Below are 23,413 nucleotides of genomic sequence, written 5' to 3' on the forward strand. Positions count from 1 at the left end.
CTCCCTCTTATCTTGGCACCTCCTGGATGACGGGTCATCCCTGCATCATGTCCACTGCCTTGGGTCAGAAGCAGTGTCACAAGATACAGCACATCCACAGCAAGGCCACTTTATTAATTCAGTGACCCCCCCCCCTCTCCCTCCCCTCATGTAGAAAAGGAGAAGACAGGGAGAAATCCCTTCAGGCTGCATCAATTTATTTCTCATACATACTCCCTCACCCCCATACCCCACCCACTCCTCATGCATCACAGCATCATCCATACACAACCATTTTCCATTCACCCCTATCTTCAGTCCTCTCCCATCCCTCCTTAAGAGATATTCCCCTCTTTCCCAATGCCCCTTTTACCCCATCCATCCATCTCATCCTAGACACCCCCTCATGTTCATTCCTTCCACCTCTGCCTTCCACACCTCTTTTACTAGTCTTTCTTCACTCATTCTTTCTATGTGTCCAAACCATCCCAATACTCTTTCATCAACCCTATCTCCCAATTCTCGTTCCACTCGTTCTCCTCCTCTCCTCATTTCTCACTCTATCCAGCCCAGTAGCCCCTATCATACTTCTCAGGCATTTCATCACAAACATATTCAAACTCCTCTCTTCCTCTTATATTCCATGTTTCTGCCCTGTACAGTGCTCTACTACTCTCGTAAAATCTCTTGACTGTTCTTAAAAGCTTTCCCCCTATCCCATACATCTGCAGTACCTTCCTGTCTACCCTGTCAGCCTTTTCCAGATCCATAAAAGTCCAAATAACATCCTTACATTTTCCTATAGCTTTCTCACATATCTGTCATACCACAAAAATCTTATCTACACTATCCCTACCTCTCCTAAACCCATACTGTTCCTCAACAATTACTCCCTCTGTCCTCTTCTAATCCTCTCAATCAAGACCCTCCCATAAGCTTCCCAACTACACTTACCAAGCTAATCCCTCTTTTTCTACTACACTCACACTTGTCCCCCTTTCCCTTCTAAAGTGGAACTATACAGGCACTCCTCCAGTCCTCCGACACTCTACCTTCTCTTAAACAATCATTAAATAACCTCACCAGCCAGTCCACCATCACTGTACCTCCCTTTTTCAGACATTCTGCATGACATCCATCCAGACCAGGTGCCTTACCTGCTCTCATTATCTTAACACTACTTAACTACTACACTCACACTTGTCCCCCTTTCACTTGTAAAGTGGAACTATACAGGCACTCCTTCAGTCCTCCAGCACTCTACCCTCTCTCAAACAAACATTAAATAACCTCACCAGCCATTCCACCATCACTGTACCTCCTTTTTTCTGACATTCTGCATGGCATCCATCCAGACCAGATGCCTTACCTGCTCTCATCATCTTAACAGCCAGCTGCTTTCACTTTATCTTTCCTTATTTCTCCTCCATTTTCCTCACTCATCACAGTCATTTTCTTAGCATCTCCCACTGCAACTACCTTTCCCTCCCTATCCTCCTTCACATTCAACAACTCCCTAAAATACTCTGCCCACCTTCCTCTCACTGCCTTCTCTTCCATTACCATCTCTCCATCTGCACCTTTTACCTTTTCTTCTCTACTTCATTCGCCTCTTCTTTTCATTTCTTTCAAAAAATTGTTGTTATTACTTTCAAAATTTTCTGTCATACTCTTACCCCATTTCACATCTGCTTTCCTCTTTGCTTCCTTTATCTTATGCTTGACTTCCCTTCTCTTTACTTTGTACCTATCATATGATTACCTTGTCCTAATTTGTAACCATTCTATGAAAGCCTGCTTCTTCTCTTCTACACCCTTCTTTGCTTCTTCATCCCACCACCCACTACCCTTCTTTTTCTTTCCTCCCGTCCTTCTTGTTCCACACACCATCTTTGCACACCTTACGACTCCCTCCTTGAACCATCCCCATTCTTCCTCCACTCTTAGTTCTACTCTATCCTTCACTCTACCCCACTCCTCTCTCAACTTCTTACACACTTCCTTTTCTTTCTCATTTGAGCAGTTCTCTAAGTACCTCCCTACCTTCTGCCTTTTTCCTCTTTCTCCACCTATTCTCCACTCTCAACTTACCTTCCACCAAAAATTGTGCAAATATGGCATGTGGGATGAAAAGGATGGGAGGGAACAGAAGGAAGGACAGTGATTGGCAGAATGAAAAGGTAAAGTTAGTGGTAGAAGAGAAGTGAGCATATGTGGATTGGTTGCAAGGTAGGACTAAGGAAGCACATGAGAGTTACAAGAAGAAGCAAAAAGTAAGCTGAGGGAGGCAAAGACATAAGATGGGGTAGGAATTTGACAGAATTTTGAAAAGAATAGAAAGATATGTTGGAAAGAAATGAAGATAGTGAAGGGGGCTGAGTCAGGTAGAGATGAAAAGATGAAGGGTGCAGATAGACAGAGGAGGAAAAGATGAGGTACAAAGAGCATTGCAAGTGATGAAAACTGGCAAGGCACTTGGGTTGAATGGGTGTCATACAGTCTTACGAAAGGAGGAATATAGTGGATTGGCTAGTGAGGTTGCTTAATGTTTGTCTAATAGAGGGGAATAAGCCAGAGGACTGGAGGAATGCGTGTATCATCCCACTTTACAAAGGAAAAAGGGACAAAATTGGATGCAGTAATTTTAGAGAGATCAGTTGAGCATAGTTGGAAAGGTATATGGGAGAATGTTGAAAGGATTAGGGAAGGAACAGAGATTGATTTGGGAGGAAGAGTAGGCTTAGGGTAGATGGTTTGTTGGTAAAATTTTATGGTAAGGGAGGTATTTGATTTTTTTTATGGATCTAGAGAACCCTTATGGCAGTGTTGACAGGAAGGCATTATGGGAGCTATTGCAGATATATCATAAATTGGAAGCATATGCCAGGGAGTACATTGCTTCACATACATTAGTGCCAAACCCCATGGTCTCTCAAACAAGCTCTTGTGCAGCCACCGTTTTCACTCCAATCAACTCTTGATATATTTTATCAACTGCACTTTCATAACTGTTTCTTTTGTATTTTCCTCCATTTGTTTTTGTAATATTTCACTAAAGGATATTTTTTTATTTTCCTGTTCATGTTTCCATTGATTTTTTATTTCAGTAAGGTCTATTTCTTTGATTGACTCTTCCACCTTTCCAGTCATTACTTGTAATTGTTCTTTGACCTTTTTCAGTTCTTCATTTCTATTTTTGTCCTAATTTTTCACTCTTTCGTTTTCTCTTTTTAGGATTTCAATTTCGCTCTTTAGATCATCCAAGTCTTTAATCATTTGCTCATTATTCTTACACAATGTAATCAATTTTCTCAGTACAGCTCGGTAATCCAATTTTAAATACAACCACTCCTCGTTTAACGACGACAATTGGGACCAGCGCGCCGTTGTTAACCGAATTGGTCGTTAAGCAAAAGTGTATACATATACGTACATGTACTGTATGTACAATGTCCAGCAATACATGTATCTTTATTTTCGTGTATTTCCCTCTTTTATACAGTACATTAAAGCTTTATTTACTGTTTATTTATGGTGGTTAGGTTCCTGAAAATACCGTATATGACCAAATCCGTGTATGCTGACATTCCATATTGAATACCGGGGTATTTTCTTTAGTTTCGACCATGGGCGCAATATAGCAATAGAAAATTAATGATTAATTTTGTAAATTAAAATGGATCAACGTAATATGCAATTTTGTGGGCGGAAATGAAAGTAAAAAATACCATGCTACAAGAAAATATTCTAATGAACGAAGTCGGTAGCATAGGATTGGGACGCCATCTTGTCGTCTGCCAACGTCTCTCACGACGACGACAACGAGGACGAGCCGGATGACATTTAATTTGCAGGTAATGATTTATCAAACACAGGTTAGGTTAGTTTAGTGTAGGTTAGACGAATTTATCATCCTTTCATTTCTTCGACATCGGCATCTATCATGACAAACATGGTGTACCATTCGTCCGACATGACTTCGTTACTTACGAAATTTGTTTTAGCACTTTTTTTTTATTTCCGCTCACAAAATTGCATATTACTTTGATACATTATAATTTACAAACTTAATAATTAATTTTCTATTGCTATATTGCGCCCTTGGTCGAAACTAAAAATTTACCACTACCGGTATATATTGTACCCCAGGTAGTTTTTCCAGCTTGCAGGATGGTAATGTGGACCTAAGCTTCAGAACACTACCTCACAGCTAATATCCACCATACAAGTTCATTTATAACATCATACAAATTTGCCTCAGCCAACTTAATTATTGTACACGACGTCGTAACTTCGGGAGATTTACGTTAAACGAATATTGGTCTGTCTTAAAGCCCGTCGTTAATCCGAGTTGTCGTTAACCGAGTAGGTCGTTAAACGAGGAGTGGGTGTATATGATTTCTTCCATTAAGCCGTTTACTTCGTGATTTCTAAATGCATTATTATATCTATATCTAAGCTTTTACATATTTCACCTCGGTTTCTTTGAAACTCTGAAAAAAAAAATTATTTTCCCACCCCGTCTGGGGTATTGGCTGCATGTTATTGTGGCAAAGTAGCATGCAGTTGATACTTTAGGGTCTATATGGGGCGCCCCTACGGACCAGAGCCACACATCATTTTGTCTATGATAGAGGAAAACTCTGTTCATATAGAAATGATGACACTTTTATACTATGACTGTCCCTCCATTATGCTGTCCCCTAACCCCTTGTTGCTGTCCTGTACCATTTCTCTGAGTATTCATTTTCTGTTTTCGCCGACCCTGTGGTGGGGGAAGAGAATGCTACCACCAAGTCTTTCCACTTGAGTCATAAAAGGCGACAAAAAACGGGACGGGGATGGGATTAGGAGTCCTACTACCTGTAGCCCCAAAAGGGGACATTCCTAAAAAGAAAAGAAAAGGCATAAGAGGGTCTGGGAATTTTCCAACCAGTACCCTAAGGTTTGAGTCTTTTAATGTGCGTGGATGTGGTACAGATGAGAGTAAAAGGGAAGAGATGGGCAGTATGTTTGTGTGAAGAAAGGTGGATGTGCTGGCTCTGAGTGAAACTAAAATGAAAGGAAAGGGCAACTGTGTTTGGGAGTGTAGCTGGGAGGTACTCAGGAGTGAAGAGGGGACGAGGGAGAGAAGGGGTGGCTGTACTAGTAAGTGAAGAGATAAGTAACCGGGTAGTGGAGTGGAAGGAGGTTTCATCAAGGTTGATGTGGATGAAGGTGAAGCTGGAAAGGGGATGTGGGTTTTTGTAAGTGCGTATGGACCTGGTAGTGAGAAGAGCATAGAGGAAAGGGAGACTTTTTGGGTAGATATAAATGAGTGCATAGAGGGATTAGGGAGAGATGTCAATGTAGTTGTATTGGGAGACCTTAATGCTAGGGTAGGAATTGAACCAATAGATGGAGTGATTGGGAAGTATGGAGTTCCAGGTAAAAATCGTAGTGGAGAAATGATGGTGGAGATGTGTCTTGAAAGAGAGTTGATGATAGCAAATACAGTGTTTCAGAAGAAAGTCAAGCATAAGTACACATGGGAGAGGGTGGTGAATGGAAGGGTGGCAGATAGAGCATTGATGGACTATATAGTGGTGTCCAGGAGTATGGTAGGAAGAGTTAAGGATGTACATGTTCTAAGGGGAGAGAGTGGGGGAATATCAGATCATTTTCTGGTGGAAGGTAAAATGCGAGTGGAGAATAGGTGGAGAAAGAGGAAAAGGGCAGAAGGTAGGGAGGTACTTAGAGTGAACTGCTTAAATGAGGAAAAAAAGGAGAGTGAGTTTAAGAAGAAACTGAAAGAGGAGTGGGAGGGGGTAAAGGATAGAGTAGAACTAGGAGGAGGAGGAGGATTGGGGATGGTTCAAGGAGGGAGTCATAAGGTGTGCAAAGATGGTGTGTGGAACAAGGAGGGCGGGAGGAAAAAGAAGGAAGGGTAGTGAGTGGTGGGATGAGGAAGCAAAGAAATGTGTAGAAGAGAAGCAGGCATTCATAGATTGGCTACAAATTAGGACGAGGGAATCGTATGAGAGGTACAAAGTAAAGAGAAGGGAACCTTAGCATAGGATAAAGGATGCAAAGAGGAGAGCAGATGTGAAATGGGGTAAGAGTATGACAGAAAATTTTGAAAGCAATAAAAAGATGTTTTGGAAGGAAATTAAAAGAAAAGGGAGGCGAATCAAGTAGAGAAGAAAAGGTAAAAGGTGCAGAAGGAGAGACGATAATGGAAGAGAAGGCAGTGAGAGGAAGGTGGGCAGAGTATTTTAGGGAGTTGCTAAATGCAAAGGAGGATGGGAAGGGAAAGGTAGTTGTAGTAGTAAGCACTAAGAAAATGAGTGATGAGTGAGGAAAATGGAGGAGAAATAGGGAAAAAGGATGAAGTGAAAGCAGCTGTTAAGATGATGAGAGCAGGTAAGGCACCTGGTCTGGATGGATGCCATGCAGAATGTCTGAAGAAAGGAGGTACAGTGATGGAAGACTGGCTGGTGAGGTTGTTTAATGTTTGTTTGAGAGAGGGTAGAGTGCCGGAGGACTGGAGGAGTGCCTGTATAGTTCTGCTTTACAAGGGAAAGGGGGACAAGTGTGAGTGTAGTAGTTTCAGAGGGATCAGCTTGTTGAGTGTAGTTGGGAAGGCTTATGGGAGGGTCTTATTCGAGACGATTAGGAGATGAACAGAGGGATTGGTGAGGAACAGTGTGGATTTAGGACAGGTAGGGGTTGTGTAGATCAGATCTTTGTGGTAAGACAGATATGTGAGAAAGCTATAGGAAAAAGTAAGGATGTTTTTTGGGCTTTTATGGATCTGGAAAAGGCTTATGACAGGGTAGACAGGAAGGCACTGTGGGAGGTACTGCAGATATATGGGATAGGAGGAAAGCTGTTAAGAACAGTCAAGAGTTCTTACGAGAGATTAGCTTGTGTTAGGATTAGAAATGGAGAGAGATGGTTTGAGGTAAAGGTGGGACTTTGGCAGGGATGTGTTATGTCGCCCTGGCTGTTCAATCTTTACATGGATGGGGTGGTGCAAGAGGTGAATGCAAGGGTAGTGGGTCAGGGGTTGGAGATGATTAAAGAAAATGGAGAAAAGTGGGAGGTGAGCCAGTTGTTCTTTGCTGATGACACTGTGCTTGTAGTAGGATCAGAGGAGGGATTGAAGAAGTTAGTGACAGAGTTTGAGAAGGTGTGTGAAAGAAGGAAGTTGAAAATAAATGTGGGTAAAAGTAAGGTGATGAGATATACAAGGGGAGAGAGTGACAGCAGGATAGAGGTGAGCATTAAGGGTGAGAAACTGGAGGAAGTGGATAGTTTTAGATACTTGGGTGCAAATGTGGCAGGAAAGGGAGGAGTGGGGGGTGGAGGTAGAATGTAGATTGAGAGAAGCGAGTAAATGCCTTGGTGGATTGAAAAGTGCAGAGAAATAGACATTTGGGAATGGATGCTAAGAGGAGGTTATATGAAGGAGTGATTGTGCCAACAGCATTGTACGGGGCAGAAACATGGAACATGAGAGAGGAAGAGAGGTGTTTGAATGTGTTTGAGATGAAATGTCTGAGAAGTATGATAGGGATTACTAGGCTAGATAGAGTGAGAAATGAGGAGGTGAGGAGGAGAACAGGGGTGGAAAGGGAACTGATAGGGTTGATGAAAGGGTACTAGGATGGTTTGGACACATGGAAAGAATGAGTGAAGAAAGATTAGTAAAAGAAGTGTGGAAGGCAGAGGTGGAAGGAGTGAATATGAGGGGGCGTCCTAGGATGAGATGGATGGATGGGGTGAAAGGGGCATTACAAAAGAGAGGAATGTCTGTTGAGGAAGGACGGGAGAGGACAGAAGATAGGGGTGAATGGAGAGGGGTTGTGTATAGATGATGCTGTGATGCATGAGGGGGAGTGGGTGGGGGATGGGGGGTGAGGAAGTATGTATGAGAAAAAATTTTGACGCAGCCCGAAGGGATTTCTCCCCGTCTTCTCCTTTTCTGCATGAGGGGACGGAGAGGGGGGGTTGCCGAATTTATGAAGCGGCCTTGCTGTGGATGTGCTGTGTCTTGGGACACTGCTTCTGACCCAGGGCAGTGGACAGGATGCAGGGATGACCCGTCATCCAGGAGGTGCCAAGATAAGAGGGAGGGAGGAGGGTGGAGGGGAGTGGAATATATAGGAAATGGAATGGGTGGGAATTATTTCTATGCCTTTTTCTTTTTGGCTACCCCCATGTAGGGGGAAAAAGCCTTTGGTATATGTATGTATGTGTCTATCAAGCAATGTTTTTTGGGGATGACACCTCTCAGACTTTCCACTATACTTACGTCAAGTCCTCTCTTTACTGGTTCATTATTTATTTCATTCTTCTTTCTCTTTCTCCATTATGCCAAAACTATACCTATTCCAAGAACTGGATTACTTTAACCGGCCACTCAAGTACCATAGTTTACCTATTGTGTACAATAACAACAAGAGGTTTCCTTCGTTTTTGGCTATAAACCGCTAGATAGGCACACTCAACGCAGCATTTCCTTTTGCTTCGGTGTGTGTGTGTGTGTGTGTGTGAGAAACTGATTCTAACTGCTTTGGACACACTAGCATAGTGTGGGTGGCCCCTTCTAAAGAGGAGCAAAACCATAACATAACTAAATTGTGCTAAGGTACAGCCTTTCTAAAAGCCCTGCTGAAAGCCCTTATTGGAGGACTAAAAAACATCATATGACACCAGTGACCCCTTACTGCAATATGATTGGTCAAATGTGTTTTAGTGTTTTGTCCATAGCCAATCATGTAAATCCTAAGATGAAAAGTACAGCCCTAGAGGGAGGTGCCTAGCAGTACCGAGGTATCCTTAAGGTATGAAGATAGATGGAGAACAGTCTTGAGACAGCTCCTCCAAATATCATGTCGACTAAAAGGCAAATAGTCCAACTTTGAACTCCCACAAACATTATACACAGACTCTAGCACTCTCAATAAACAATGAAACATATGCCGCTGGTCGCTGGCTTATTCTCTTACCCTAGTGACAACCTAAGTTCACAACCTCCTAGGGTCATAGCCCCAACTCAGGAGAAGCATAACAGTGGTGGCTAGCAGTGGGATACATGACCATTACGCAAGCAGAAGATACCCACAGACATATCTATACACAGGAGAGAACGACATTGTTGCTGTTTGTAGCATGTGAAAAATCAGTGGTATATGATAACAAGTGATATGTGTGGTCCCCCAGATTTTTTTCTACCCCATGTGTTTTGGTTGTGTGTATGCGTTTTGTGGGAGTTGGACATTCACATATACCTAGTTATATTTACTTAGTTGTATTATACAGGAAGGGAGCTATGCTCGTGGTGACCTGTCTTTGTATCTCTCAGCATCAAGTTTTTTCTTAAAACCTTGAATAGTGTTTGCACACACTGTTTCTTTGTCCGATTTGTTCCAAGTATCTATCACTCTGTGTTGGGAAGCTATTTTTTTTTTTTTCAGATCTCTTCTGTAAATATCTTTTTTTAGTTTTAGTTTTAGTTTTTTCTCTTGTTTTTCCATTGTCCCATTTCTATAATCTATAAGCTATAATCTTACCCGTAGGATACGATATGAAAATGATAGGAACAAGTTCTTTGCAAGAGATATTAAATTTGCCCACTCATGTAACACAATTCAAGCACAACCAATGGAGTAAACGTTCTTTAGAGGCAGTGCTATATAGTACTGTACAACTTTTAAGAGATTCATTTATATAAACGCCTCAGCAATATGACATAATGGCCATCACTTGGTTTGCTTGTTTGTTTGTTCATTTCTTCGTTTAACTATCTGTTCTTGGCATTCGATGTAGTTGTGGACCGGGAGGTCTCCTGTCGTTATGCCCTTCCTACCTTTGTCAACTGTAGTATAAAAATACACACCAGCAACATACTACCAAATATAAATAAAACAACCATAAACGTTCACCACATGATATATTTAGACCAAAATCATATTCTTGTTCAACACAACTTCACAAAAGAGGAGAGTATAGGCAAGTTCTTATTTGGCAATGGAGTGGTTAACGAGTGGAGTGGACTTGGTAACCATGTGGTGAGCGCTGAAACAGTTGGTTGTTTTAAAAAAAAAGATTAGATAACTTTATGGATGGGGATGACAGGTGGTGGGGGACGTGGGGCTGCCTGGTGTAGACCTTGTAGTCTCTTGCAGTCATTTCCATTCTTATGTTCTGTGAGACTACCATACTAACAGTCTCCTCTATTCTTATGTTCTTCTGTTAGACAAATACTTGCAGTCACCTCCATTCTTATGTACTTAGACCACCACACTCACCACTCCAACAAGACCTGTTTGTTTATTATTTAACTATACCTATGCATTTATTTATGTATTTTATTTGTTATTTACATTATTATATTTTTTATTTATTATTTAATTTTCTTTTTTCACATCCGACCTAGATATGGACCAAAAGGTCTCCTGTCGGCATGCTCCGCCTTTGTAAAGTCATTCTTATCTAAGATTTCCATTCCCTTCATAATTCTATAGTTAGTAGGTCTCCTCTTTCCCTTCTTTGTTTCAGAGTTGGTAATTCTAATTTGGACAGTCTTTGTTCATATGTCATTTTGGAAAGAGTTGGTGCCAGTTTTGTTGTTGCTCTTTGTATTCTTTCTAATTTTTTTTATATTCTTTTTGTTACTGGGTGTCCATAGTGTTGCTGCGTACTCGAGATTTGGTCTTAGTGTAATTAAACATTTTTTCCTTGTCCAAATAGGCAAATGCCACTTTTATTGACCTCAATAAATTGTAGGTTTCTCCAACTATTTTATTAATATGCTTATCCAGTGTCATGTCTTTGGTAATCATCACTCCAAGGTCTTTTTCCTAGTTTACTTTTTTTACCTCTTTGATATTCTGTTTTTACTTTTTCCAAATTCCATTGTACTACATTTCTTGATATTGAATTTCACTTCCCACTTTTGAGTCCATTTCCAGATCTTGTCCAAGTCTTTTGTAACGAGATGCAATCCTCCTCAGTTTTTACTTTCTTTAGTATTTTTGCGTCGTCTGCAAAGAAATTCATACAACACTCTACTCCTTCGTCCATATCATTTATGTATATAGCAAACATGATCGGGGCCAGTACTCCCTGCGGTACATCACTTATCATTTCTTCCCAATTTGAGAATTTGTCTCTAATTACTACTCTCATTTTATACCCCGTCAGGAAGTCTTTCATCTATTCCAGTAATTTTCCTCTGATGCCACCAATTGATTCTATCTTCTTTATTAGTTTATTGTGTGGTACCTTATCAAATGCCTTTGGTAGGGCCAGAAAGGCACAGTCTGCCCAACCATCTCTCTCTTGTATTATATCTATTAATCTTGAGTAGAAGCAGATCAAGTTTGTTGTACATGATCTTCCTTGTCTGAATCCAAATTGATTTGGATTCAGTATAGTTTTTTCTTCCAAATGTAACCCATCTATTTTTGATGACTTTTTTGCAAATTTTTGCTACTGTGCTTGTCAGGGAGATTGGTCTGTAATTTGATGGGTCTTCCTTGTTTCCTCCCCTATAAATTGGTACAATGTTTGCCTTCTTCCAGTCCTGTGGCACTTTTCCTTCATGCTACTTGTCATATCGTTTGTTTGCGAAAATGTGATCATAACTCAAAATATCGAATTTTTCAGGAGAGGCATTTTAAAGTTTCAAAACGCTCTCAATATTATAAAAAGCCCTCAAACACCATAGGTGGAACATTTTTTGGAGCATCAAATACGCCTCTAAAGTTTATAGAAGTTGAAACAATCATAATCTTTACTAAGTCTAAAATATTTGTTGGAACAAGTTGGAACATGTAAGGTTATGTCGTTGGGACATTTAGCACTCCCTAGCGGTCAATTTTTGAGCTACCGATATGACACTGTTACCAAAAAAAATCCGTGTTTGAAGATGAATATGTCTGTATAGATAACTCAAAAATTCAGTTTTTTGAGTTATGACGACGTTTTCGCAAACAAGCGATATGTGGACACATGATTCTCGCAAGGGGGGGTCTGTGAGAAACTGATTTTCACTGCTTCAGACGCAGTAGCATAGCGTGGGTGGTCCCTTCTAAAGAAGAACAAAACCATAACAATTAAACTGTGCTAAGGTACAGCCTTTCTAAAAGCCCTGCTGAAAGCCCTTATTGGAGGACTAAAAAACATAGGACGCCAGTGACCCGTTACTGCAATATGATTGGTCAAATGTGTTTTAGTGTTTTGTACATAGCCAAAATTATATTAAGGATAGTTTTAAATAGAATAAGAAATAAAGTGAGAGAACAAGTTTCATGGGGGCAATTTGGTTTCATAGAAGGGAAAGGAACAGCAAATGCAATTTTTATAATAAGAACGATTATGGAGAGGATGATAGAAAAACAACAAAATGTATATCTTTGCTTTGTTGACTACAAGAAGGCATTTGATAGGGTAAGACATGAGGATTTGATAAATATTTTGGAAAGAGTGGATATAAATAGCAAAGACATGAATATCATCAGAAATTTATATTGGAAACAAAGAGCAGCAGTGAGGGTACGGGGTGGAAGAACAGAATTTCAAGCTATAAAGAGGGGATTGCGTCAAGGCTGTGTTATGTCTCCAGATTTATTTAATTTATATGGGGAGATGATCCTTAGGGAATTAGAGGGAATGGAAGGGATTAAAATTGGAGGATTTAATATAAATCATAACAGATATGCTGATGACACGGTATTGGTGGCTGACTCAGAAGAAAAACTGCAACATCTATTGAATGTAACCGTAAGAGCTAGTGAGGAGAAAAGTTTAAATGTAAATATGGAGAAAACTAAAATACTGGTGGCCAGTAAAACAGATCCACCAAGAGTGCAAGTACAAATAGCAGGGAGAAGAATAGAACAAGTAACCAAATTTTTGTACCTGGGAATCGTATTGACAGAAGATTGTAGATGTGAAAAAGAAATAAAATCAAGGATAGCGATAGCTAAAAGCACATTTCAGAAAATGAAAGGGGTTTTAACAAACAAGAAAATGTCTACAGATATAAGGAGAAGAACAGTTAAAACATTTATATGGTCAACACTATTATATGGTTCAGAAGCGTGGACAATCAGCAAAAAATTGCAGGAAAACTTAGAAGCAGCAGAAATGTGGATATGGAGACGAGTATTAAGAGTACCATGGACAGCGAAGAAAGCAAATGAAGAAGTATTGAGAGAAATGGAGACAGATAGGGAATTGATGACAACAATAAGGAAAAGACAGTTGCAATTCTTAGGACATATAATGAAGAGGGAAGGGTTGGAGGAGGTGGTGATGATGGGAATGGTGGAGGGAAGGAGAGCAAGTGGAAAGCAGAGGGAGAAGTATATGGACGGGCTGATGAGGGCGACGGGAAAACAACTCAAACCAACACAGATGTTACAAGTAACTAGGGACCGTGAACGGTGGCGCTCCATGGTTGCCGAAGTCCAAGAGGATATGGCACGACGGTAAGGTACATAGCCAATCATGTAAATACTAAGATGAAAAGTACAGCCCTAGAAGGAGGTGCCTAGCAGTACCGAGGTATCCTTAAGGTTTGAAGATAGAAGGAGAACAGTCTTGAGACAGCTGCTCCAAATATTAGGTAGACTAAAAGGCAAGTAGTCCAACTTTGAACTCCCACAAACATTATACATATACTTTAGTACTCTTAATAAACAAAGAAATGTATACTGCTGGTTTGTTCTCTTACCTTAGTGACAAACTAGGTTCGCAACCTCCTAGGGTCGGAGCCCCGGCTCAAGAGAAGCGTAACATATACATATAAATATATACACATACATATATATATATATATATAAAGAGAGAGAGAGAGAGAGAGAGAGAGATTTTCTCATACAGTGAAATAATTTAAGAGGAAAAATAAACTGAACACTTCATACATGGTGGACTGGAGGAATGCATGAAGTTTTACTATACAAAGAAAAAGGTGACAAGTATGAATATGAATGTAGGAGTTTTAGCAAGATAAATCTATTCAAGTGCAGTAGGTAAAGTGTGTCGAAGGGTTTTAAATTACAGAATTAGGAGAAGAACAGAGTAATTGGAGAACAATAGTATGGGTTTGGGAGAGGAAGAGGGTGAATAGATCAAGTATATGCAAGAAAGACAGGGACCAATGACAAATACCTTAATATGATGGGCCTGCAACATGGACAGCAAAGCTGCCCATTTTTAAAATCATCAACCCCCTCGTCTCTATTAAAAGATGAGGGGCTGGTACTGTTTCTGGACTGGGCCCAAAATCTCTTTATAAATTTGAACTGCATTTCTTGCACTTTTTCACACATGGAGAGCTGACGACCAGCAACTGTTTTTCTCTTCTTACCACTTTGAGCCAGTGATATAGAAACCATCCCACACTGATACAATACAGACAGTAGTCCCAAATTTCTTCCCAGAGAAATATGTGAGAAGTTCCAAGGATCATAGACAGCCAATGGGAGTCACAGGATTTCCACATAATGAAACTTGAGGCAACAATTGATTGATTATAAGGAAATAGAAGTCTCCTGGACTTTGATGGATTTAGAGAAGGTTTAACAGACATCTATCTCATCCATCTATTGATATATCGAAGGCTTCTTCTCCCTAAGGGAGGTAGCCAGCAAAGGGATGCATCCAGCCCCACCCTTCCATCACCCATTTGTTTCCCTTTTATCTGAGCTCCTCGTGGATGTAGGGTCATCCCCGTTTCCCACCTACTGCCCAATCTTACACAAATTAAAATTTATTGATATATATTCTGATAACACGAAATGTGCGACTTGAATTTCCCGCCTACTGTAGTGGAATATCTCGCCACCAGAGCACGGGAGAGACACTCTGACTCCCGCTCTCTACCTCTTGTCCTCAGTGTGAAGCCAGCCCTCACAGCGTGTGGAACTCATAAACAATTTCATCAAAGTTTTGTGTTACATAAATCCCTGTAATATGGCACCCAAGCGTCCTGGTACCCCAAAGGAGAGTGCAGCAAAGAGGTCAAGAAAACTTGTGACCATAGAAAAGAAGTTAGAAGTGTTGGATCGTTATGATCGGGGTGAAAGAACTTCTGTTATTGTTCATGCTACCAGACTGAATGAGAGCACTTTGTGGACCATCAGGGCGAATGCTGACAAGATCTGAGCCAGTTCTGTTGCTGGTACATTAGCCTCCTTTTCGCAATGTTCCCGAGCAAGATCCATGGAGATGGAGAGGATGGAGAAGTTATTGGCACAATGGATCCAAAACCAAAACAAGCATAATGTCCCTATCAGCATGGCCATCATACAAGCTAAAGCTTTAAGTCTCTGCCAGGATGTGCAAGACGAGAATAAGGAAGACAAAAACAAAGCCAAGACCTTCAATGCCAGTTCTGGGTGGTTCTCCAGGTTCAAGAAACAATATGGCTTCCACAATCTCAAAATGACTGGGGAAGCTGCATCTGCTGATGTGGAAGCAGCCAAAACGTATCCAGCTACCCTCAAGACCATCATCGAGGAAGGTGGCTACACTTCCAAGCAGATTTATAATATAGATGAGACAGGTCTATATTGGAAAAAACTGCCTAACCGGACCTATATCTCAGTTGAGGAGACGACTGCAACTGGATTTAAGGCCTCCAAGGATCGTCTTATGCTCTTGTTCAGTGCCAATGCAGAGGGAGACTGCAAGCTGAAACCTGCCCTTGTCTACCACTCGGAAAATCCATGAGCATTGAAGGTGTGTATGTATGGATGTTGATTATTAGTCATGAAAGCTTTGAAATTTTTTACCAAGATTGTAAACGGTCGTTTTTTTTCATGCACCAAAACAAAAAAGAAATTGTCACCAACTCACAATTTATGGCACACTAAACTAATTTTGTTTGTTCTTGTGTCTTCACAGGGCTACGTCAAGACCTTCCTACCCTGCTACTAGTATTCCAATAAAAAAGGATGGATGACGGGAAGCATATTCAAGGACTACTTTGGGAAATTGGAGAAAGAGAACTTTACTGCGAGAAGGAAGAGATTCCATTCAAGATTCTCCTGATTTTGGATAATGCTCCCAGCCATCCCCCATCAATAGAAAATCTAACAACATCCAGTTCGCTTTCTTGCAGCCAAACACCACTTCCATTCTGCAGCCATGTGACCAAGGAATTATTAAAACCTTCAAGTCGTATTATCTACGTTCAACCTTGACTAACATGGTTGAGAGGACACAAAAAGACAAGATGACCTTGAAGGAATATTGGAAAGAGTTTACCATCAAAGATGCTCTCCTCTTCATTAAAGAATCTTGGGAGAAAGTGCCAAGGAAATGCCTAAATGGGGTTTGGAAACATCTGTGTCCTCAGTTGGTGTACGATTTTGTCGGCTTTGACATCCAAGAAAATGTCTCTAAAGCTAACAAGGAAAGCCTTGACAAGGCCAGGGAAGCCAGGTTTGACCAACTTGAGCAGGACATTGATGAACTGCTAGAATCGCACACAGTGGAGCTGACTAATGAAGAACTGTTAGAGATGGAGACGATACAGAATGCAGAGTTGGAGACAGCTGCATCTCGGCCTATATCAGAAACCCCAGAGCCCAAGAGAGTCTTGACCAAAAGTGATCTCGAAAAAGCACTCTCGTCTATACGAGAAGGACTGGATATCTTGGAAGCCAAAGATCCGAATATCAACAGAAGAGCAACAGTGACCAGAAAAGTTATGTCAGAGCTGAACTGTTACAAAGTGATGTTAAATCAAAAGAAGAAAAAGACGATGCAGACGAAACTCCACCATTTCTTTCAAAAAAAGACAGTCAAGGAAGAGGAGGCAGGGTGAGGCGAGGAGGAAGAGGGAGGTGAGGAGGCAGGGCAAGGCAAGGAGGGAGAGCAGAGTGAGGAGGCAGAGCAGGGTGAGGAAGGAGAGGGGAGTGAGGTTGGGGACAGGAGCACGGCAAGTGACAGTGATGGTAGTGATGCGTCATAATGTTTACATGCATAAAAAATGTTATTTCACCACAAAATAAATACCAGTGTGTTTGTTTAGGATTTCTAGTAACAAAATCCCAAAATAGACGGACTTTCCTGTTGTCCAGGAATGTAACCCCCACTATTCCCATTATTTCTTATGGAGAAATTATGTTCTGTTAACACAATTTCCATTAACACGACGTCTCCAGAAACGTAACTCTTGCATTACCAGGGAGTTGACCATACAGCAAGATAGCACATCCACATCAGGGCCCCACTACTTCACTTATATAGCAACCCTCCATCCTCATTCCCTCATACAAAAATAAGGAAGTCAAGGAGAAATCCCTCAGGACTGCATCAATTTATCCATTCATAACCATTCTCCACTCATACCTATCTCTTGCTTTCTCCCTCCCCTGCTCAACAGACATTACCCTTTTACTTGAGGCCTCCTTCACCCTATCCATCTCATTTTCAGTCTTTCTCTCAAATCCAATCCATCCACCTCTGCCTTCCACACTTTTTTTTGCTAGTCTTTCTTCACTCATTTTTTTATCTGCCTAAACCATCCTATTATTCTATCACCAGCCCTAACTACCAACTCCCTTTGGTCCTGGTGTCATGGTGTCTATGTCATGGGACCACCCCCAAAACCCAAGGACTGGAGGCCAAACTGCCACAAGAAGCCCTTGCCACCCATGTGGTTGGCACAGATCCCTGGGAGCAGCTTCGGTTACCCTGACAAGTACCACAACCCTTACCCAATCTTCACATTTTTTCTACACTGTGAGGTGATTCTCCAGTCATCATCCCTCTTCTCCTATTAGTCACAGATGTAAAGAGCAACCCTAGACCCATCACAAATTACACTTGTCCAACATGTTCCAAACCCATCACCTTGAGCCATCAGACAAAGGGCTTGATTCAATACAATTTATGCAAAAACAGGGCCCACCTCACTTGCACAACACTTGCTGACATAAAACACTACAAATATGATCTGTTCCTTATGCCTATCCATAACCTCACCTTCACCTTCCCACTGCTAGCCTGCATCCTCACCCACATCCCCACCCTTCCCCTCCCTTCCCCCCACCCTCCTCTCTATGAACTCCTCCTCTTCCAAACCCTGATCCTAATCCTCCTCCACCCGTACCCCAACACCTTACAGCAACCTACAACACACAGAACACACAACATAAACATCTTACAATTTAACATTGATGGTATCAACACACATGATCGTCAAATTCACAGTGAAGATTGGAACTCCAGAAAAAATATACATATATATGGATTTCAACGACACGGGAGTATCTGTGTTGTATTAGTAGGGAAGGGGAAAGATTGTGGTGTAGTGGGAAGGTGAAGAAAAAGGAGAGGGATTATTGAGGAAAATGGAAGAAAATGAGTAAGGGGATGAATGGGCCCTGGAAGTCAGAAGGAATGTAAAAAAGAGATGTGCAGACAGCACAGATGAAGTTGAAGAAATCAGTAAAGGCATAAAAATTAGAAATATAGATAAGTGCAGCACAATAGAAAGTGGAGATGACAACCTCTCCCGATTAGCAAGTCTAGTGGAAAAACTAACAAAAATGAACAAATCATGGGAGGTTAGGTTTAGTCAACTTACACTGATCACACAAAGAGATGATAAATTGGAAGAACTAAAGAAGAACCAAAACCTAAATAAAGAAAAAGCATTAACCACTTCACTCTGGGCCAAAATCTCGTGGTCAGCATTAGCTGCCAGACGCAATATAATAAATAAAGTCACAGCTGTATCGATCGTTCTCTCTTTCACCCGTGAATTTTGATAACCATAGAAAATATGATGAAGCCAGTTTACAGAGAATGGGGGTCACGCAGGTACAACTACAATAAATATAATCAAGACGCCGACATCGGCATCCTCGCGTACCCTCTTGCTCCTCATGACGCCTATGTAGGTGTCACTGTATGGAAGGGGTTAAAAAGACAGTTAAAAGAAGTAAAGGATGAGAATGAGGATTTAAATAATAATAAAGAGAATAAAGAGTCCATAGAAAAAGAGGGTGATTGGAAAAAGGTTCAGGAGAATAGCAAAATTGAATTTGGAGATATAAGGAAACAACAGATGAAGGGACACACTAAGGACACAGTTATTAAAGTGATGAGAGAGAAGAAGAATATAGTAAGAGACTTAGCAGATAAAAAGAAATGTATAATTACATTAGGTAAGGAAGAAAAACATAATCCAAATAGGACTACAAGAGTAAGAGATAAGAAAGACAGAGTGAACAAGGAACTAAAAGTATTTCAAGAAGGTGAACAGGAAATAGGGAAAGAAATTGAAGAATATATAGACTTGGGAAATACAGTACAGTATAGACAAGACCAGACCAATAAGGTTAAATTCAGGTCACAAAGGACAGCAGAGAATGTCTTATCAAAAACAGGAAAACTAGCAGAAAGCGATCAGTACAAACAGGTATGGATAAAAAGAGAGATGAATAAAGAGGAAAGAGAAAACAAAAAGAATCGAAGCTAAGGAAAAAATGAGAACAGAACAGTCAAAGAGAAATTCTATTGGAGAGTAGTGGATATGAAAGTGAGGAAATGGTTCATAGGAGAGAAAAACAGAAGGGAAACAGAAAACAGGATGGAGGTAACAGAAAATTAAAAGTGTCCTTCACAAATATAGATGGATTAATAACAGGCTTGAATTAATTGAATGATTACCTGATGGAAAAGGAACCTGACATAATGGGAATTGTGGAGACAAAATTGAAAGGTCCATTACCACCCAACAGTGTAGGACATGGTGCATATAATTATTGGATTAGAAACAGAGAAGTAAAACAAGGTGGTGGAGTTATGTTCCTGACTAAGAAGGATATAAATGTGAGGAATGTTACATATGGAAAGAATGGAGTGGAAATGACTATGATGGAAATAAGAGGACAGGGATAAGAGCAGGAAGTTTGTGGTAAATTATGTGCCTCCTAAAATGGCTTCATGGAAAGAGAGAGAACAAGAATATATTAGAAGACACAAGGATAACACTAAGATAATGGTAGATGGAGGAAGAATAGTTATAATGGGTGACTTTAACCAGTTCAGTACGGGACTTAAATCTCGCGGGCAGCAGCCAATGCCAGCCGTATGACGTGTCGTAATAATTTTCGCATCATAAAATATAGTCACCGCTTATATCGATCGTTCTCTCTTTCACCCGCAAACTTTGAAAACCACAGAGAATGGGATTCAGGGCGCATTTGGGAGAATGTAAAAACACAGGGGCGACTACAATAAATATAATCAAGACACCGATATGGCAGCGTCGCGAATCCACTTGCTCCTCATGACGCCTACGTGTGCGGCACCGTATGGAAGGGGTTAATTGTAAAGAAATCTGCTGGGAAGAGATGACAGTGAAGGGTGGAGACAACCTATGGGGAAATGTACTACTTGATATGATTACAGAACATACAATGACACAATGGGTACAAGAGAATACTAGGAAGAACCAGTGAGACTAGACCTAATAATCACACCAGAACCTGAAATAGTGGACAAGATTGAATATGACACCACAAAGAAAAAGTGACCACATATTAGTAGAACTGGAACTAAATGAAGAAATATACATGAGAAAAAATGAACAATATAGAAAGGGAAGAATGATGTATGGAAAAAATAAATTTGATAAAATGAGAAAATTATTTTCAAAAAGCAGACTGGGAAAGAGGAAACAACAGTAGAAGCGAAATAGAAAATTTTGACAAAAATTTATAAGGATATGTAAAATGTTGGTACAACAAAAGATGTAGAGAGTTAAAGGATAAAAGGGATAAAGCTTGGATAAAATGGAAAGACAAAAAAAACGAAAAATAGAAAATATATACTGATTATAGAAATGAATATGTACAAGTGCGCAGAGAAGAAAAAAGGAAATACGAAAAAGATGTCATAGAAAAATGTACACCCATCCCCTTGCTATCGTGCCTAATTGGTGCAGCCAAAGCTGTGCAATAGCTGAAAACTCAATAGCGAAACTTAAGAAGTAATGGTTTTAATTATAATTGGTACCCAGACCAAAAATTTTCCTCCAACTTCACCAATATTTCTCCTTTGTTTTCACCTTAACAAAATTGCTTAAACATACAATCCAGTCCTGTAATAGAATAAACACATCAAGGCTATTAAATAAAAAATAGATATTCCATAGACATTTATTTTACCTTTTGAGGGTGATGAGGAGCTTGTGTGGGTTAGAGGGGTTCTGAGGCTGGGGTGGCTTGTTACTGACCACCCACTCGACGTTGTATCTTGTCGAGGAAGTCATCTATGGCTGCAGGAGTCTCAAAACCCTCAAAGTTATCTGCATCATCTCCAGAATTTTCTTGTGATGGTCCTGGTTGTGGGTAGGCTGGTTGTGTCTCGGCACATCAGCGTAAGAATTTTGTGATCCGGCATTGCTGCAGGGCATTGATGTGGGCATGATAGTGTTCATTGTAACCCTCTAGTGCTCTAATAATGAGTGAACATCTTGCTTCACTGCTGATGGAGCTATCTTGCTGATGGAGCTATCTTGCTCAAGGAAGTGCCGTATCCTGATGCCCAAGTCGATCAGTTCCTTGACGTCGGCTATGGTGAGTCCCACACATGTGGTTACCTGAACCTCCTCCTCCTCCTCCTCATCTTCGTTCTCTTCCATGATGTCAGCAACTGTAACAGGGGCTGGCTGTATCATTTCCAGGATTTCACCCTCTGTTGTGTCCTAAAAACCACCTCCAGGAACTTGGCGGGCCTCTTGTGCACTGACTGTGGTTCACCTTCCACTATCCCGTGTGCCAACACTCACAACAAAGATGGCCACTGCCTGTGACGTCACGAGGGTGCGTGATAGCAGCCACGCGCTGCGCAATATAAAAATTTGGCCTAGAGGCACGCAATAGCAGCCAATTTGATGCGCGATATAGAAATTGTGTCAGCTTTTCAAGTATGCGCTATAGCAGTAAAACGCAATAGCTGAACGCACAATAGCTGGGGGATAGGTGTAAAGATCAATCAAAACTATTTTGTAGATTTGTAAACAACAAATAGAAAAAACAAACAAGAATTAGTGAAACTATGACAAGGAGGAATAGAATACACAGAGGAAATAGAAATGGCAGAAATTATGAACAAGTGTTTTAAATCAGTGTTTACGAGGGAGAACATACAACTTTGAGATGTTAAGTGGGAGGGGAAAGTCCCCCTATGAAAGAGATAGAAGTGACAAAGAATGAAATAATGAATCACTTGAGTAATCTAGATGTCAGAAAATCGCATGGTCCAGATGAAATGGCAAACTGGATTTTGAGAGAATGCAGGAACAAACTAACAAAATACATAGTCTAAGCAGTTCATTGAAGGAAGGAAAAGTTCCAGAAGATTGGAAAAGAGCAAATATAGTACCAATATAAAAAGGGGGAACAAGGAAGACCCTACTAACTATAGACCGGTCTCCCTTACATGTACGGTGGCAAAAATTGATAGAATTATCAAAATTAGATGGGTAAGCATTTAGGGAGAGAAAAAAAAAAAAAAGTACTAAATCTGAGGCAGTTTGGATTTAGACAAGGAAGATCATGTGTCACAAACTTGATGTGTTTCTATTCAGGACTAATAGATATAATACAGGAAAGAGATGGATGGGCTGGTTGTGCATTTCTAGACCTGAAAAAAGCTTTTGATAAGGTGCCACATGAGAAATTGCTAAAGAAATTAGAAACTGCGGGAGGAATACAGGGCAAACTACTTAAGTGGATGGAAGACTTCTTGCATGAAAGGAAAATGAAAGTGGTGATAAGAGACAACATTCCAATTGGGATGAGGTGATTAGTGGAGTCCCACAAGGAACAGTTCTGGCCCCAATAAGGTTTGTTATACATATTAATGATATGGATGAAGGAATTGAAAGTTATATGAGCTTCTTCTCAGACGATGCAAAAATGTTGAAAAAAGTGAACACTGAAGAAGATTGTGAATCGCTGCAGAGTGATCTCTATAAAGAATGGGAATGGAGTAGGAAGGGGGAGATGGAATCCAACAAAAGAAGTATAGTATAATGGAATTTGATAAAGCAAAAAAAGAATAGTGGGAACATATAAATTGGGAGAAGAAAAAATTAAAACAGTGGAAAAAGAGAAGGACCTAGGAGTCATTATTATGAATATGTTCCCTGAGAAACATATAAACAAAATTTTTGGAGAAACTTATAATTTAATAAGATCAATCAAAGTGGCATTTACATACCTGGACAAAGAAATGGTGAGGAAAATACTAGTCACTTTGATAAGACCAAAATTAAAGTATGCAGCGACAACGTGGTCACCAGTACAACAAAATGTGTAACAAAACTTGAAAGAATACAAAATGCAATTACGAAATTGGCACCAATGCTCTCAGAACTATCATATGAGGAGAGGCTGGCAAAACTTGAGCTACA

The 23,413-nt window shown here is 40.5% G+C and overlaps 2 protein-coding genes across 10 annotated transcripts in view; one reads left to right on the top strand and one right to left on the bottom strand.

The window, feature by feature from the left end:
- Positions 1 to 23,413, top strand: part of rswl (tRNA methyltransferase roswell) — a 185,908-nt gene that overhangs the window by 117,963 nt on the left and 44,532 nt on the right. The gene's annotated exons all lie outside the window — the stretch shown is intronic.
- mRpL44 (mitochondrial ribosomal protein L44) overlaps positions 1 to 23,413 on the bottom strand; it is a 128,272-nt gene that overhangs the window by 31,766 nt on the left and 73,093 nt on the right. The gene's annotated exons all lie outside the window — the stretch shown is intronic.

Source organism: Oratosquilla oratoria, chromosome 27 (assembly GCF_046742065.1).
Source record: "Oratosquilla oratoria isolate Oo_2021 chromosome 27, ASM4674206v1, whole genome shotgun sequence".
NCBI lineage: Eukaryota > Metazoa > Arthropoda > Malacostraca > Stomatopoda > Squillidae > Oratosquilla > Oratosquilla oratoria.